This window comes from Pseudorca crassidens, chromosome 20, assembly GCF_039906515.1.
Source record: "Pseudorca crassidens isolate mPseCra1 chromosome 20, mPseCra1.hap1, whole genome shotgun sequence".
Classification (NCBI taxonomy): domain Eukaryota; kingdom Metazoa; phylum Chordata; class Mammalia; order Artiodactyla; family Delphinidae; genus Pseudorca; species Pseudorca crassidens.
In genome coordinates this window covers 54,813,845-54,833,017 of record NC_090315.1, presented here as the reverse complement: position 1 = coordinate 54,833,017, position 19,173 = coordinate 54,813,845, and the positions used below count along the sequence as shown (strand labels likewise).

The 19,173-nt window shown below is 45.2% G+C and overlaps 1 long non-coding RNA gene across 1 annotated transcript in view; it reads left to right on the top strand.

The window, feature by feature from the left end:
- Nucleotides 1-19,173, top strand: part of LOC137215312 (uncharacterized) — a 340,136-nt gene that overhangs the window by 191,605 nt on the left and 129,358 nt on the right. Inside the window, exon 3 of the long non-coding RNA XR_010939249.1 lies at nucleotides 4,770-4,893. This is a non-coding gene — a long non-coding RNA (uncharacterized lncRNA). The remainder of the gene's footprint in view (nucleotides 1-4,769; nucleotides 4,894-19,173) is intronic.

Sequence of the window (19,173 nt, the reverse complement as noted above, 5' to 3'; positions counted from 1 at the left end):
GTGTTGGAAAGTGAGGTGAAGCGTGTGAACATGGTCACAGCCCTCCCGAAGTTTATCACGTAGAAGGGATGACACTTAAAGAAGGAATTACAATCAGGCAGTGTTGAGCCCAACGGTAGAAACCAGAGTATGTTAGAGGAACAGTACACAGAGGCGTCTCCCTGGTGAGAAGCGGTCTGGGAATGCTTCCTGTAGGAGTTAACATGTGCACGGCAACCTGAAGAATGGAGAAGAATGAGCCACAGGGGAGCACTGCGGGCCACTAGACTAGCACATGGAGAGGCTGAGAGTGCGAGACAGCTTGGCACGTTCGAGGGAGTGACGGGGGTCAGTGTGGCTGGAGTGTGTGGAGAGTTGTAGAGGGTTACAGGGGGTGAGGAAGGAGGAGAAAAGTGAGAAACGAGGCTGGAAAAAGTAGCTGGGCCTGACGTCCAAGGTGCCTCCCTGGTCCTACGGCACCCAGAGAGAGTCCCTTCTGCATGGGGTTCTTGGTAGGAGGGAATCCCAGGGCCCCTCTGAGTTCTAGTTCCCCCACACTTAAGAGCAAGTCACTGCTACTCAGAACCCTGGCATCTTTACCTACAAAAGGACACAGTGGGCCTGGCCCCATACAGAGGTGGGAGGATTGGAGATCAAGTGCCGCGTTCAGTTACCATGTGGTCAAGTCTCCCCTGGAGATGCTGATGCTTTGGTAGCTGCCCAGACCTGGCCCGCAGCCCCCTCTGGCCTCAGCCGGCAGACATGGAGCCTGAAAGGCCAGCCAGCGGGCAGGCGGGAGGAACGTCTCGCTCACGCAGCCACAGACAGGGCGCCTGTCATGTTTTCCTGACTTGGAGGAGAGGGCTTGGGCACCAAATAGACGCAGACTTGGCTCTTTATTCTGTTATCTGCTCATTTTGCTCATCCAGGCACTCACTCGAACATAACTTCTCAGCACCAGGGAGACGCCAGGCACGGTGAGCCAGACAGGCATGACCCTTGCCGCCCTCAGAGACCTTACCATCTGGTCAGGAAGAGAGAAATTAAACAGAGAAGTACAAAAATAATCACAATTGTCAGAGGAGCTAGAAAGGACGAGTAGAGCATTACCAGGGCTCCTTAACTGTTTGGAGGTTTATGGTTTGAATATTGGCTCTACTGATTATCTGATGGGGAGGTTCCTGGACCCTTCTGTGCCTCAGTTTCCTCATCTGCAAAATGTGAGGAGTGGGGCTAAACCATGTAAGAAACGGTTGTTTTAAACTGTGCTACATCAGACTCGCTTGGCTAGACCTTAAAAATCCCAGTGCCCAGATTGTACCCACACCAGCTCAATCAGGATCCCTGGGGGTGGGCCCCAGACACTTAAATTTTCTTAGAAATTCCTAGGTGATAGAAACGTGCAGCCAAGTTTGGGAACCAGTGCTCTAGCCCAGCACTTCTCACACTTTCACATGCCTGTGAATCACCTAGAGTCTTGGAAAATGTAGCTTCTGATTTATTAGCTCTGGGATGGGACTGGAATGTTTACATTTCTTTTTTTTTTTTTTTTGCGGTACGTGGGCCTCTTACTGTTGTGGCCCCTCCCGTTGTGGAGCATAGGCTCCAGACGCGCAGGCTCAGCGGCCATAGCTCACAGGCCCAGCCAATCCGCGGCATGTGGGATCTTCCTGGACCGGGGCACAAACCCGTGTCCCCTGCATCGGCAGGCGGACTCTCAACCACTGCACCACCAGGGAAGCCCTGGAATGTTTACATTTCTAACAGGGCCCTGGGCAGTGGTTCTCAGCTGGGGTGATTATGCCTCCAGGGGACCTTTGGCAATGTCTGGAGACATTTTTGGTTGTCAGAACTTGGGATGGAGGGAGGTGCCGTTAGCAGCCAGCGGGTGCAAGTCAGGAATATTGGTAAACATCCCACAATGCACAGGGCAGCTCCCACAACTAAGAAATTTCTGGCCCCGAATGTCAATATTGCCGAGGACTGAGAAACCCTTTTCCAGGGTGAAGCTGATGCTGCTAGTACCACAGACCATGCTCTGAGGAGCAACAGAATCCCCTTCTCCAGTTTAGCCACAGCGACTCTGGGCTGAGCTGTCCAGGTGAGACTGAGGATTCATCACAAAGCGAGCTGACACAATGAGCAGAGATCAAATTTTGTCTTTGGTTGGGGTTTTGGTGAAAGGCAGAGAGGATTTCACTGGCCCCAAAACTTTGGTGTTAGAGAAGCGGCTGTTTGAGTGTTTGTAAGGATGTAGCATTGAGAAATCAAAGGCAAACTTCCACATTTCCACCGGGTTTAAGCAGCAAAGACAAAAGAACTAAAGGAGGCAAGCGCATGAATTATTAACAGGCCCGGGTGTGAAAGTGTGGTGCAAGCCTTTTTAACACTGTTCGAGATCAGGATGAGGAAAAATGGGCTGAGACTTAATTGTTTCATTGACTTTTGCAGAGGAAACCCAGAGTCATCAAATACACACACAGAGTGCAGAGGAAGAATTCATGCACAACACTTTCCTCCTTTACTTTTCTGTTAAGATTAATTTGTAATTTATGGCTCTAATGACGTGCCTGGTGATGGAGTTGAGATCTAGCTGCAGGATTCCTCTCACACAGCCACCCTCGCACAGCTCTCCAAAGCTTTCCCTCCACCCCACTCCCCCTGCCCTTCTTGAGACCCTCATCATTTCTCATCCGGATGAGCACAGTGGTCTCCCAATTGGTTTTCCTGCATTTACTCCGTCAGCCTTCCCTTCAAAGTATCTCCACATTGTGGCTGATGGGAGATGTTTCGAAAGAGCATCTGATCACCCCTGCCCAGGGGAAACTGTTTAATGGTACTTCAGGCTGTGGTCAGTTAAGTTTCCTAGGGCTCCACTATCTCCTAGATCCATGGTCCTCTAAGCGTGATCTGTGGACCCTAGTGGGTCCCCAAGAGTCTTTCAGGGGGTCTTCAAGGTCAAAACCATTTTCCTAATATTAAGCCATTATTTGCCTTTATCACTGTGTTGACAGTTGCCCTGATGGCACAAAAGCCATGGGGGATGACAGTGCTGGTGCCTTAGCAGGAGTCAAAGCAGAAGCATCCAACTGTACAAGTTGTCATCGTACTCTTTACTACCATGCTCTCGGAACACAGAAAACAAGCAAATAAGTAAACACAGCATTTTTTCCTTAAGAACATCCTTGGTAAAGGAATACAAATGATTAATTTAATTAAATCTCAACCCCTGAATACACATCTTTTAATATTTTGTGGGATGCAGCGCGAAGCGCACAGAAAGCACTTCTGCTGCCCGGCAAAGCACAACGGCGGCCTCCAGGAAAAGCACTTGAGTGAGTGCTTGAGTTGTGAGCTCAACTAGCCACTTCTCTTCCTGAAACACCGTTTTCACTTGGAAGAGCAGCTGATACTCAGATAATTATTCAGACTGGGGTATTTGGCAGACGTTTTCTTGAAAACAAAAAAGGTGGGCCTGTCACTTCAAGGAAAACAACTGACAGTATTTGTTGCCACCGCTAAAATGCAAGCTTTCAAGTGAAAATTAGAATTTTGGACAGCTTGTATCTGTAACTGTGAGCTTGACAGCGTCCCAATACTTGGATACTTTTGTGATGAGATTGATGGTATTAATAAATGTGTTTTTTTAATGTGATACAAACGAAATGTGAAAATATTTAAAATCTGCATAACTCAGAGAATCCATATATTTCAAATGAATCATCATGAATGAGTTCAGGGACCAAAGTGCAAGATGGACCAATGGATTTTAATTGGACAGACTACAAAATGAATTATTGATGAAGTTTCATATTCTACATTGCAGCTAACATTTAAGAAATACCCCTTGTTGAGTTTTGGTGTAGTATCAAACAAGACTATCCACAATTATCTGAAAAGACTATTAAAATACTTTTCTCTATTCTAATTACATGTCTGTGTGAGTCCGGGTTTGCTTCATATACTTTAACCAAAAATTAAATGACAATGGATTGAATGCAGAAGGAGATGTGAGAATCTAGGTGTCTTCTATTAAGCCAGACTTTAAAGGGATTTGCAAAAAAGTGTTAAACGATGCCACTCTTCTGACTAAATTTTTTTGTCTTGAAAACTGTGGTTATTTTTAAACAAAACTGTTATTTCTGTTGACATGTAATGGATTTAGTATTATTATTTTAAATGAATAGATAAATATCTAAAAAATTCATCAGTTTGAATTTCTAAAATGTAAATATCGATAGATATAACTCACATAAACAAAAGCTGTTTGGAGACTTCAATAGATTGTAAGTGTGTGAATGGGTCCTTAAGACCATAGGTTTGAGGTCTGCCATTTTAGACCTCACTGCTGTCATGTCACCTCTTTGATCTTCTCTGTGCTCGGAATGATGGTCTACTATTGTTTTTAACCTGTAAATGTTTACCACCCTAGAGGGCCTTGCATTTCAGAGAGTGATCACATTACATGATCAGCTGAAGTTTTTCAGGGCTAAGGAATTTGGGAGTTTTGGAGGCTTAATGGCTTGCAATGTGGAAAGCCATGCTGTGAAAAAGAATACCAAACAGATGGTGGGAATTGAATGCCCACTGAGAATTGCTCTTGGACGCATTGGTCTTTCACCCTGAACTCATAGAACCTATAACTATCAACCTTCCCATTCGGCAGGAGCCGGGCTGAGCCACATGTAGATTGTTCCACAGCCCTCCTATAAAGGGCTTTCATAAAGGATGGGTTGGATTCATGGTGTTGCCTCCTCAGACTGAGCTGCTGCTTTTTTCTTCTTTCTCAGAGGTGGCCCAGAAGTCACTATCAAGACCTGAATAGACGTTTCCAGTGAGAACGCTGCCCCTTCCACAAGCCCACCTCCTCAGAGCTGCGGGCATTTTTCAGACCTCATCTAGCCTCCTCATGGGGTAAGTTGTCTTAGCCTGGACCAGATGGACTCCCCAAGGAAACTTGGCTAAAACATCTCCTGAACGTCTGAAACTCCCATGCTCACAGGCACCCATCTGTTCCTCTTGAAAATATATCACAGCCAGTGGGTTTGGAATGAGCTGGAATTTTCACTGCAAATGAAATATCTCTGCCCCATTTTCTCGGACACCCAGTCCCCACTTTCACAGTGTTTGGTTTGCTGGGAAGACACACTTCAGTGCGACGCTAGCATTTTGGATTTCTGAGTCAGGATGGCGCCTAAATCCTGCCATTCACCCTCTTGTTCTCTCGTCTCCTGAGTCAAGGTTGCTGTATGAACAAGGGCAGAGACTAAATGGAAAATGGGGAAGGGCTTAGATGGAAATCCATGCCCCATGAAATGCAGGATTCCCACAATTAGCCGAGATCAGGCCAGGGGGCGCCAGGAAAGCTCCTTGCTTCTCCTTCCTGAATCTCTAGTCTTGTTTCTGAGCCAGAGGGTGGGATATTATAACTATAATTCCAGAAAAAGCCCGATCAGCCACACCAGATAAAGAGGATAGCTAGATACGACGTTCTCAGACACTAGGAAGGAGCTGGCGTGGGCAGCCCAATCCTTGATGGTCCAAGTTACTTGGCTAATAAATGCAGAAGGGAGATGGTAGAAAGGAGATGGGAAGGCTTATTCTCCTCCCACATGGGGAATAGTGCTTGGCTTAGACTGGACTGGAGGAAAAACTAAGGATGGGTCCTTCTTGGACAGTGATTCTCAATCTCAGCACCACGGACATTTGGGCCTGGATAATTCTTTGTTGTGGTGGGGCTGTCCTGTACGTTGCAGGATGTTTAGGAGCATTACCTTTACCTGACCTTTACCCACCAGACACTAATAGAACCTTCACCCCCCGCCCTGAGTCATAACCATCACAAACGTCGCCAGAACCTGCCAATATACGGCCCCCTCTGTCTTTATGGATTTTTCTGTTCTGGATATTTTGAACCAGTGGATTCATGACATATGGCTTTTTGTGACTGGCTTATTTCACTTTGTATAAGGTTTTCAAGATTGATCGTGTTGCAGCATACACCAGTTCCTCATTTGTGTCCATTGTCAAATAATATTCCATGGTAACGTAACACATTTTATTTATTCATTCGTGAGTTGACAGACATTTGGGTTGTTTTCCAGTTTGTGGCTATAATGATACTATGTGCAGTCACGTAAAGGTTTTTTGTGTGGACATAAATTCTCAATTCTCTTGGATGTATGTCTAGGAGTGGAATTGGCGGGTCTTATGGTGACTATATGTTTAACATTTCAAAGAACTGCCAGAGTGTTTTTCACAGTGGCTGCACCATTTTATAATTCCACCAACAGTGTATAAGGATTCCAGTTCTTTCATATCCTCACCAAGACTTGTTATTGTTGGTCTTTCTGATTCATTCATCTATTCTTTTACTTATGCATTCAACAATTAATTACTGAGTACCTATGTGTGCTAGAGCCTAGGGTATAAAAGTTAGAAAATCACATAAGAAGCTTATGATATTTTGGCAGAGACCAACAGTAATCAAATGTTAATGCAAATAAAAGTAAAAATGCAGTTATGGGGGGAATTACAGAGGGGTAGTTGTGCATGATGCTATGTGACTATAATGCAGGCTTTCCTGGAGCTCTGACTTTGTGCAGGGGCTCGGGGAAGGTTTCCCTTAGGAGGCAATGATTGAACTGAGATGTACAAGCTGAACGAGAGCTAAGTAGATGTTTGATTATAAACAATAGTGTTCATGGATCTCTGCCTCTGTTATTCCTTCGTAATACGGAGTTTGCCAGATCCACATAACACTGTGGTTTGGGGAACTTAGTGAAAGCTATTGTTAGGGAAAGATTAGATCCCTCAATTAGTGAGTCTGGTTTCCAGTTGTAATCTTCTGCACTCCCTCACTCTCCAGAAGAAAGGATCTCTAGACAAATGATGGTATTGATGGTGGTGGTGATAGTGGTGGTGGTGGTGGTGATGGTGGTGGTGGTGATGATGGCAGTGATCCTGATGGTGGTGTTGATGGTGGTGGTGATGATGGTGGTGGTGGTGTTGATGGTGGTGGTGGTGATGATGGCAGTGATCCTGATGGTGGTGGTGATGATGGTGGTGGTGGTGTTGATGGTGGTGGTGGTGATGATGTTGAGGTAGGCTGTGATTTGATGGCTGCCTTCTATGCACCAAGTACTGTGCTAAGTAATTTAAAACATCTTATTCATCTCTTATAATGACACTGCAATAGAAGGAGGTCAGCATGAGACTAGAATGAAGGAGAAAGGGAAAAAGGCAGTGGGGAAAAAGGCCCTGAGTTTATGTATGAAGGAATTGGACTTACAGTTGAAGAAATGACTCTGAGGCAAATATTTCCAAGTCTGTGTTCAGAGAGCACCTGAAATAGGTACTTGGTTTCAGAAAATGTATTTTTATGCAATGTAGTTCTGTTTATACTTGAAGAGTATTTTACTTCTTGAATATGGAGTGCAATTTCTTTTATTTCAAATTACTTCTCTGGTATTAAGCTAAATGGTTTAGCTTAATCACATATAACAAACCTCCCAGTGTAAGGGCCTGGATCCCAAATCTTGCTACAAATTAGTTTCTAGCCCAGGCAATAAATGCATACCTGGAGCAAATTCAAAAAGGGAAACCACTTTAATTAGGTTTGAAAGTGTCTCCAGTCAGTTCCAGAATAGCTGTCACTGGATTTATGATGTACCTTCCAAATTGTAACTCTTTTCGTATTCAGCTTAAGTGAGACGGCCACAGAGAAACTGAGCTTGATTTCTTGAAACCTTAATATTTATCTCCCCAAATAAGTGCCTCTAGAAAATATATGGGTGAGACGGATGGAAGGCAAGCCGGCTCACCTATCAGCCTGTATCATCGTTTCCACTTAACTGCAAGGGTTCTAGGATTAATCCAATCAAACCTTCCTTGGAACATTTCCATTAGTATAATCTGACCCCACTAATCTGTCATGCAACAGTTGCTTTCACTTTTACATTTATGCCCAAATGACAGTAATGCAGGCTCTCCTGGAGGAGGAGCTGGCACTGAGACTCAGAAGTTAGATGACTTGCAGAATATCAGTGAGTTCTACATGTCAGAACCAGGATTCAAACCCAGGTTACTCTAATTCCAGTATTTTGAGCCCAAGGAACATACTCAGAAGAAAATGTCAGCGATGAAAATAATGGTCAGTCATTTCATTTATGTGATTCCCAGCTGTTTTGAAGTTGAGTCACCTGTTAATCTTTGTTGGATTCTTTTAGCCTTGTTTTCCCAGCCATAATACATGAAAGTAGCAAAACACGAGAAAGTAGACAGCATGGCATGGCAGAAAGGCATGAGGTTGGAGTTGGAAAAGTGGGACTAGAGCCTGGCTTTCCACTTCTCAGCTCTGTGACTTTGCTCTTAACCACTCTGACCCTTAGTCTTCTCCTCTGGGTACAGAGAATTAACACCTCTGGGTAGAGAGCTGTGGTGAAGATGAAGGGAGAAAATGCCTGTGGACTCTAAATTGCCTTCCACATTACTTACTACTTTTAACATCTAAACGAGTATGACGAAGTGTGGCAGGAGAAGTCTGTAAGGTCTGCTCTGAGAGGTAATTGGAGGTGTCGTACTGTGTCAGGAAGCCACCATGACACTTAGCCTTGCGCACTCAACAGCCAGCTCTTTAATTCTTGCGTAAATGGCGTAGTAATTGTGAAGGAGGTAGGACGTCAGGGTTAGAATTCCCAGTATCTCCACAGTGTGCTGGACACTGTACTAAAAACTTTATGCATATTACCTCATTTAAATAAATCTATGTGATTGGTAGTAGTATTACAATCCTCACTTCGCAGATGGAAACTGAGCACAGATTGGTTCAATTTACTTAAGTTAGTTCAGCTAAACAATAATTTTCTTTGATCCCAACTTCTTTTCCCTTCCATTTCCTTGTTATTATCAAAGTAGTTTACCAATGGAGGTTTAACTGTTTCTCCTAGATGACTGTCATGTAACTTTAATCTGACTGTAAAGCGATGTGGTAGGCAGAGTAAATCTCCCCCCATACGCCCCCCGCCCCAAATTTTAGATGTCCCCATTATAATTTTAGGAGCTGTGAATGTGTTACCTTACATGGCAAAAGGGACTTTGCAGATATGATTAAGGTAAGGATCTTGAGATGGGGAGATTATTTTAGGTTATGTGGATAGGCCGAATGTCATTAAAAGGGTCCAGTGTAATACAAAAGCCAGAGACAGAGATATGAGGACAGAGCAAAGGCCGGAGTGATGAATTTCGAAGATGGAGCCAGAGGCCAGAGCCAAGGCATGCAGGCAGCCTGTAGACGCTGGAAAAGGCAAGGACACGGATTCTCCCTTAGAACCTCCCGGAAGAATTCTGCAGTTTTAGTCCAATAAGACAGACCCAGTTTGGACTTCGGACATCAAGAGCTATAAGGCATTGGGTTTTAAGCCACTAAGCTTGAGTTGTGTTAAGTTTGTAGTAATCTGTTGAAGCAGCAATAGGAAGGTAACACAGAGGGTCAGACCAAATGATTGTTCTTGGCAAACCAACCAAACAAAACACCATCATAAACAGTCAAGTACACATAGCTCTACTGTGGGCTGTAACATTCAGAGTGGCAGTGGATTGTAAAGCCAGCCAGTGAGGTCAAGGCCACACAGCTGGGGAGTGCAGCTCCTGGAATCCAAGTCCAGGTCTTTCCAATCATGTCACCCTCCTTTGTTCATAAATATGGCCTGCGTAGTGACTCACTCCAGGGCCCACAGCTGGTTACCAGCAGAGCTGGGCTGGAATACGGTCCTCATGCTCCAAATCCTTTTTTTTTTTTTGAAAGCAATGATGTAAATCACAGACTCGTCACAGAATGGGGATGCCTGACCTAGTCCTCCTGCCTCGTCCGCTAGACTCATTTCCGAAAGATGGATGAGTGTGGCGCTCACTCTCAGTCACGTGTGAGAGAATGATTGGCATACAGTAGAGCCTGATGTGAAACAGTCACCAATAAGGTGGCTAATGTGTGCTAAATGTCCCAGACTGCACTTTGCTTCCTCGTCACCGCCACCCATTACTGAGGGAGAGTCCTGTTAGGAGAGTGTCTTTCGGTGTGAACAAGGGCTGGGGTGACTCATGGTTCAGGGCATACCCTATAGAATACCATGTCCTCCCCAATGCCAAGATTAGGATGCAGCTGTATGACAAAGTTGTACTTCTGGGGGAAGGAAGGAAACTAAATGTGGATGGGCACTCATTTTGTATACAGAATTATGCCCAGTGATTTCAGATTGCTTAATTCTCACAATGGCATTCTGAAGTATTATGATTATGATTACTCTTTCCAAATATGGAAACTGAGTCACAGATCCAAGGGGTAAGTGGGCTAGAAGTAGTGCTGGGAAGCTTAGAAATGTGGGATTAATGGGGAAAAAACCAAAGTTGTAATTCATACCCTTGGGTAATTAAAAGGTATTTAATGTCCTCTGTTTTCACTTATGAACAGGAGTGTTCAAATTCCATTATTGGCCAACATATAACCCGTAGTTTATTTTGACCTACTAGTGTCCTGAATGGAGCTGATGTAAATCTATTTGTGTGGCGCTGGGTGAGACATTGAGAGTCGTTGCACACTACACCAGAGAAGGATTCAAAGCCTTGAACTGTAGTTGGGATATTATCATTACTAGTATTTTGTCTTGGACAAATCAAAAATTTTAAAAGAGGCTTTTCCCTGGACTTTCTTACCTGTAGAGGCAGCGTTAATGTAGAGAACATCATAGGTTTTGAAAACAGGAAAACTAGATTAAAATTCTGGTTCAGTTATATCTTAACTGTGGCCTTAAGCAAGCCCCTTAACCTCACTTGCCCTCAGGTTCATCATTAGGAAAATGAAGATAATGATATGTAGCTAGTAAGCCTCTTTAAGAACTGCAGGTAATAAATAACAAAGCATCTAGAAAGCAGGCTGGCCCACAGACTCGCATAAGTGGTAGCTCTCCTGCATGTCTCTCATTTTACTGTTTGAAGACCTTTGACCACTGTTTACAGGAAACTTCTTACACAGTAGGCTATATGTCAAGGGTTATACTTGCATTATCTCATTAAATCTTCATCACAAGTTTAGGAGGTAGGTGGTATCAGAATCCTTGTAGGTAAGGAGAAGGTAAATAATCTGTCCCTGTAACTAAAACCAGTGATAGAGTCAAGATCTGAATCTAAGTACTACTGACTCCAGAACTCCCACTTTTAAAATTAAGCCCAAGCTAATAATATATATCCACATACATGATCACTTTTGTAGAAGAAGCTGGATGTCAATTCCCTCCTCTTCCTCTAATGCAGGTAGACAAACCAGTGACTTACTGAGTCCTTGTGAGTCCCTAGATGGCATCGGGACAAGAAAAACCCAGTACGAGCCATAGCAATGCTTTCTACTGAAAGTTATAACTGAGAGTGTCAAAGGTGTGAAGAAAGTGAGATTCAGATGTCTGATTGCCCATGTTCTCAGTGAGTGGAAGAGTTGCTGCTCAAGGCTGATGGGAACCTGCCTCTCTGAGAACCAATCAGGAGACGTTTGGGCTCTCACCCCAGTTTTTGCTCTGTTCCTTCACGCTGATTCTCAACCATTCTGTAGGTTAGACAGTGGGTTGGGAAAGTAGATGACTGAGTTCTGTAACTACCTCCAACGTGCTTCCCAGAAAATTCATATTTAGTGAGCTTCCGTAATCTGCCAGGTAGACTGCTAGCAACAAGAGTACCAGAAAGATGAGGTCCTTATCCTTAAAAAAATTTTTTAAAAGCCCTGATTTGTAGCATCTGCCAATTTCTGGGGTGTACATACTCCCACCAAGGCTAATTTCAAGCTTCATATGTGATGTTACTGAACATGGAGTTGGGAAGAGACGCGCGTGCTGGCTCTGGCGAACCGGTACAGTCTGGCTCCACCCTTCCCCCTGGGTTCTTAAATATCCTCTTTACCGGAACACACACCCCTCCTTTGCCTAGTTAATGCTCTCTCATCCTTCGGATCTCCATGCAATTGTCACCTCCGCAGAAGTTTCAACTGGACCCTTGTCCCAGATGGAAAGCCTTCTGAGAGTCTGAGAGGCCTTTCTAGTCTTTGCCCTCGTTTTGTGAAACATGAGAAAGCACTTACAGAGAGAAAGTTTGGCTGTGACTACCCATGAGAACCCCTGAGCAGGATACAGAGACCACTGCGATGTGAACACTACCTTGAAGCAATCTTTTGAGATGGAACCTTTCTGTCAAAATGGCTCTTGGGGTGAGTCCTGGGTCCCAAGGAAACTTTCACAAAAAATCAAACCCAATTTTCCCATAAAACAACTGAAAAGGGTTAGACCAGCTGACATATGCATCACACAATACTGAAATCTCCCGCTCCACGTGTTTATTGTTGAACCCTGGGTAATGCTGTCGTTTTAAGCTGTGTAAGGGTCCAACTTCCAGTGGCATTTTAGGTGTCTCAGGGCAGACTAAAGACATTTAGTCGAGGGCTTTGGAAATATTACAGCAGTGCCGTTGTCTTCTACCTGGAGGCCACTGAGCTGATTTGGATAAAATAAGAAATGGCTTGACCCCTTAGCCTCAAACAAAATCAGGACAAAATTAAACATTTGAACTTTAAAGGAGCTCACCTAACTTCTGCCCTATTGGTCTTACTTGCCTCTGCCTTCCCTTCCTAATCGCCACTCATGGCCAGCGCTGGGGACATCCTGCTAGGAGTCAGCTCTGCCGGGGCTATTTCTGGCCTCACCCAAAATAGGAAGAACCCGAGGTCTCCTGAGAGCCTCGTCTCCAGAGATCTCCCACCTGCATCTGTAGTCACGAGAGAGAGGAGCGTTTGCGGGACTTGGTGTCAGTGGCTGAACTTTCACCACTGATCGAACTAAAGAGAGCCACTGACTCTTCAGAGGGTCACCTATTACCGTTTGTCACCACTGCCCAGGAAATCGACTTTTTTCTCATGACCTGCTCTGACACCACCATCAATACCCTCATTTGCTTTCTGGTGCCTCCTCTCGGGTCTAGGTGGCCTTTGTCCAGAAGGCCTACCCAGGGACATTTTGTTGAACTCCTCCTATGCAGGCAGAGTTAAGTATGGTCATCATCGTTTCCACCTTTACCACCAGCACTGCTAACATTCTCAGAGCTCGCACAGTGGATCAGGTGTCACGCTGAGCATTTTACCCGCAGAATCCCCTCTCATCCTCACAGCGACCCTACTCATTTATGGTTCCTGCTCTGAGTCGAAGATTCTAGGACTCAGAGGTTAGGAAAATTGCCTAAGATCACAAAGCTAGTAAGTGGCAGAAGCAAGACTCAAATCCAGGTCTGTTTACAAGCCCAATATCCCATCTAACAGAAATTGATGGAATGATGAAATTTCATTTACAAAAAAATAACTGTTGGAAAACAGATCACTTAGAGGCTGTATTTCCTTCCTGTCACTGAGTGTTCCCAAGGAAACTTGTCGGCTATCCTCTTGATATCACAGACGGACAGAGCCGTGGGCCCATCGGATATGCCTCAAGGCCTCTAGCCCAGGCCTCACTGGAGTCAATAGCAGTTGTGGTCTATAACCCAGGGCCACTTTCCTTGGCCCCTTTCCTCCCATAAGGACATAATTGCCTCCTCCTCCCATTTCTCCTTGGAGAGCCAAGCCAGGTGGTAAGACATTTATAAACAGTGAAAAAAATATTTTCGTTAGGGCTTCCCTGGTGGCGCAGTGGTTGAGAGTCCGCCTGCCGATGCACGGGACACGGGTTCGTGACCCGGTCTGGGAAGGTCCCACATGCCGCGGAGCGGCTGGGCCAGTGAGCCATGGCTGCTGAGCCTGCGCGTCCAGAGCCTGTGCTCCGCAACGGGAGAGGCCACAGCAGTGAGAGGCCCGCGTACCGGAAAAAAAAAAAAAAAAATGTTTTTAATAACTTTATTTCCACCGTACATATACATGCCTCAGATTCAAGAGCAGAAGACAGTTGGATCTTTAATGACTAATTTTAGCAACTTTTACTTTTCCACATGTAATAGCGTTGTCTCCAAAGGCCTTCTGGTTTCCATCACCATGTAGGAGGGGGCTGGTCACCTACTCCCCGTGTAGCACAGAGGCCACAAAGGTGGAATTTCCTGAACACAGTTTGAATGACAGATTCTGCCCCAAGGCTGCCTTTGCTGTTTGTCCTGGATTAATGAAGCTCGTGGTGCTGAGTGGATTCTGCATTTAGCATCCTATGGTAGAAACAGTTTCATTGTAGGTAAGGGCAGTGGCTTGCTAGGATCTCCTGGGGGCCCTGGGGAAGAGGAGAAGGAGGCCAGGACAGCGTCTGGCCCAGAAAAGGACTGAATGTCCTCACCATTGGCCTGAGAAGTGTCAGCCAAGCAGACCAGATTTTGCTCTGTTCAAGTAATGGGGCAAATCTAGGGTGATTCTGGCCCAGGAACACGAAGCTGGAGGGCAATAGGTGAATTCCCAAGGCAGGTTGGATGGGTATTTACATCAGGAGATCTAACTGTATCAAAAAGAGAACAAATAAAGAGAAGGGAGAGAAATCACAACTGGAAAGCATTTATTTTGTGCCATGCTCTTTACATATCTTATTTTAGTTTGATGTGGAGCTGTAGCATTAGATAGATGTGGGTTCTCTTTCTGGACCATCCTGAGCCCATCACTTCAGCTAGGAGAATGGAGTGAAATGATGGTCAGGCTGGAGTACTTGCTCAGTCCTTTCTCTTACGGGAGTCACAGCTCAATCCCATTCACCCAAACCCCATAGAACATGTTCCCCACAGGAAGGAAGCGTGCAGTTACTGCATGCAGAGGGAATGGATGTGAAGCAGCGAAAAGCAACATGTGCCCAGTTCAGCGACTGAACCCCAAGCCCTCCTGATATCGTCCGTGGGAGGTTTATCTGTGCACCACAGGCAGGATGGGTCTCTCGGGGGAGGAGGCATCTGGAGCTCCAGCTTCACAGTTCTGGGGAAGACTGAGATGAACCACGAAGCAGGACGTTGTCATCTAATTAAAGATTAATTTCCTAGTTCTTAAGCACTAAAAGGTGATTCTTTTCCTCAAACTGAATGGTTCACTTATATAGAGAGCACACAGAGTTACCTGCCAGGTATGAATAAAGCTAAAGCAAGATGGAGATGGAAAAGAGGGTTTCTACCCCTGAATAGAATGGGAGTGGCCATCCTCACCATCCCAGCTGTGTTGACAGAGAAGGAAGGTACAGCAGCCTGAGAGCCCCCAGAGCGGGCTGGTTCACCTTGAGGGGCTGGGGGTGGTAGAGGACTCCACGAGGTGCAATGGCAGCAGCACAGACCGTCACTGTGGCGGTCCCAAGGATCTGCCCTGCAGCCCCCCAACTCCAGGGAGAGGGATGGACCAAAACGCACCTGCTGTGCTCTGAACCTCTCCATGTGTTTGTGCCGAGGCCGCTCTTCCCACGGGCGTCTCCCAGCCAGTGACTGAGCGTGGCAGGCACAGTCCACAGGCACAGTATTTCTGTGACTGGTCACTTTGGCTTGAGGGCTCACTAGTGACTCTGCCGAACTTTTCTCACACTGCAAAGTGGGATCCTTGGATCCTAGGATCCTTGCTTTGCACATGTTGCTCCTCTGATGAATTCCCACTAAGCTCCTCTATGCCTTTATATTAGTTTCCTATTGTTGCTATAAAAAATTGCCACAAATTTAGTGGCTTAAAAGGACACAAATGTATTCTCGTACACTTCTGGAGGTCAGGAGCCCCAAATGGGTTTCACTGGGCTAAAAGCAAGGTGTTTCAGGCTGCATTCCTTCTGGAGGCTCAAGGGGAGAATCTATTTCCGTTTCTAGAAGCCACCTGCATTCCCTGGCTCATGGCCCTTTCCTCCATCTTCAAAGCCAGCAGGGTAGCATCTTCAGATTTCTCTGTCTGACTCTGACCTTTCTGCCTTTTTGTTATAAGGACCCTTTTGATTATATTCGGCCCACCTGGGTAATCCAGAATAATCTCCCCATCTCAGTATCCTTAATCGCATCTGCAAAGTCCTTTTTGCCAAGCAGGGTAAACATATTCACAAGTTCCAGGGATTAAGGGGTGAACATCTTTGGGGGCCATTATTCTGTCTACCATAATCTATTGATGCCTTTTTCAGGAAGCAGGTATTCTGTGAAGCCTTCTCTTACTCCTAAATCAAAAGCAAGTAAAAGCACTACTCATTCCTGTGAAACACATAATTTTAATTTTATGATATAATATTGTATTATTTAATAAATCACCCAGAACTGCCCTTATTTTCTTCCTTATGTCCCTTGAACTAGATGGTGAGATCCTTGGGGTTTTATGCATCTCTGTAGCCCCCAAAGTGAACAGAGTCTGCCTCAGTTTAGGTTTCAGTAAATGCTCAGCTGAACTGAAACATAGACTTTGTGATATGTAGGTTCCATTTTGATGGGGGCAGTCCATTAGAACACCATTTGTAGCGTGTCCAGTATGTAAGAGCAGCTAGACAGAGGGTCCATAAAGCAGGTAGAAATTTGGGGAGATATCGCAGTCCAGCCTAATTTAAAATGTTGGGTGGAAGCACCAAGGCAAGGGAATGTGATCCAACATAGTGTCTTGGGAAAGTAACAATCTCTTGGAGTTGCTGAAACATAAAATTCAAGTAGGAGCAGAGCCTACAGATGAAGCTGGAGGGAAGAAATGAAAATCCTTGCCAGCCTCTTCTACGTCTTCCAGAGGAGTTGGGCCTTTGCTCTGTAGGTAATAGGGCGCCAGCATGGATTTCTAAGTTGAGTAATGCTATGGGATTGACATCTCCTGAGGCTGGAGTGCGGAGGGTGAGGGAGAAGAAGGCAGACTAAAGGCAGGGAGATTGGAATGGTTCACAGGAGGAACATGCGTGTTCTGAGTCAGGGCCGTGAGGGACGGGACAGGGAGCAGACCTCCTGGCTAAGCACCAAGTTAAATGAGGCAGTGACAATGACACCTTTAGCTCATGGTTTCTCCCAGGCCCTACAGAGTTTCAGCGGATACTCAATGAATAGGTATTTGCGGAATAAGCAACAGAAGTAATTCTAGTGATGTTAAAAGAAAAAATAGGATTGGGCTTCCCTGGTGGTGCAGTGGTTGAGAGTCCGCCTGCCGATGCAGGGGACAAGGGTTCGTGCCCCGGTCCGGGAAGATCCCACATGCCGCGGAGCGGCTGGACCCGTGAGCCATGGCCGCTGAGCCTGCGTGTCCGGAGCCTGTGCTCCGCAACGGGAGAGGCCGCAACAGTGAGAGGCCCGTGTACTGCAAAATAAATAAATAAATAAATAAATAGAATTGATGGAACTGGGTGATTGGGGAAGTACAAATGAATATGTTAGACTTGGTTGGAGAGCATAGGGCGGGAGCGTGCTAGGAGGTTGGTCTTAACTGGCCGTCCTTTGGCTCTCAGATGACTGACTTGGAGTGTACGTGCTGTACGTGAGTTGGAGGTGGGCTTGGGGCGGGTAGCAGCCCCTCTCTCCTGGTTTTCATACACCAGATCTTCCATGCCCCCTGCCCTTTGACCTTCAAGGCACTTCTCTCTGGCCCCTCCCTGCCCCTGCACATCGCTCTGGGCTAATTCTCATCTACTCAGGTTTCTAGTCCTAGCATACCCCAGAGGGCATCCTGCATAGCATTCCTTCTCCAGCCCACTTGGGGATTCTTAAATTTTGCCTCATTTCCATACTCCCAGCATTTGCCAGCAAATTCATTTGGACTCATTTTTAATAAGCTCCTGGGCGCTTGGCTCAGACCTTAAATATTTCACTTGATTTGTGTTTGAGAGGGGGGGATAACTCACAAACAAACAAAAGATGATGGCCCTATATAAAATGACAAATATTTATTGGACTTTTCAAAATGCACCCAATACTTTTAAAGGCCTCTGGGAAAATATTAAATTAAAAGCTGTCTGTGCATTAAACATCCTGTGAAATCAACTGCTCTTGGTACATAAAGCTCAATTTCCCCCATTGGTGTGTATGGGTTTAGACCATTTGGCCACCACAGTCTTTATAAATAGAAAGTGGGGACGAAACATTACATTTCAGTGATTCTTCCTTATGGGCCAATTAAAAAAAAAATACACTCCCACCTACAACATTCTTTCTTCCCTCTTGCTTCAGTATGTGATTTGCCTGTCTGTAGTACAATTGACTTAAAGAAATTGATCTATGAGGAGATTTTTAAATCTATAATTTTACCACAGTTGGGAGAATATGAATAACATAATTGACCAAATATAATTCTCATCTCTAAGGCTCACCCCTGATACGTCAATATTTCAGAAAGGAAAGAAACCAACATTTATTGAGCACCTACTATGTGCCCGGTTTTGAGCTAAGTATCTTTTTGATCCATTCTTATTTTATCTTCATCTTTGCTGTAGCAAAATATGTATGTATATTATCTCTACCTTATAGATTAGAGAAAGGCAGCTCAGGAAAGCTAAGTGCCTTGTGCAGGATTACACAAGAAGTGGGAAAAGCAGGATTCAAGAATTCAAGCAGATGTCTGTCATCTGCAGACACATAGTCAGGAATAAATGCAGGGACAGTCATCAAACACCTCAATGGTAATTGTCCTTCTCTATCCTGTTTGCAAAGCATCAGCTCAGGCATTGCACAAGCTGTTTAAATGGATTCAGAGGTTGCTGTATACACGAGAGGGGCCTTCTCTTCAGTAGGCTTCACTCAGTTATTATTATCCTTCAGGAATTATTGTCTTGTTGCTGAATTTAATGAGGATGCTTTCGGTGTAAGGGTGATGTTGGCTTGTGGGTTAAGATGGTGTATTTGTTTCGTAGGGCTGCCCTAACGAAGTGCCACATGTTGGGTGGCATAAAACAACAGAAATTTATTCTGTCACAGTTTCAGAGGCTGGAAGTTCCAAATCAAAGTGTTGGCAGGGTTGATTCCTTCTGGGGACTCTGAGAGTGAAAGTGCCCCATGCCTCTTTCCAGCTTTTGCTGGTTGCAAGCATTCCTTGGGGTTCCTCATCCTGTAGACATTATCACTCCAATCTCTGCCTCTGTCTTCACATCACCTTCTTCTCTGTGTTCGTGTGTGCACTTTTGTCTCTTATAAGGACACTCTCATTCGATATAGGGCCCACCTTAATCCAGTACGATCTCATCTCCATCCTTACCTTAGTTACATCTGCAAATACCCTTTTTGCAGATAAGGTCACAT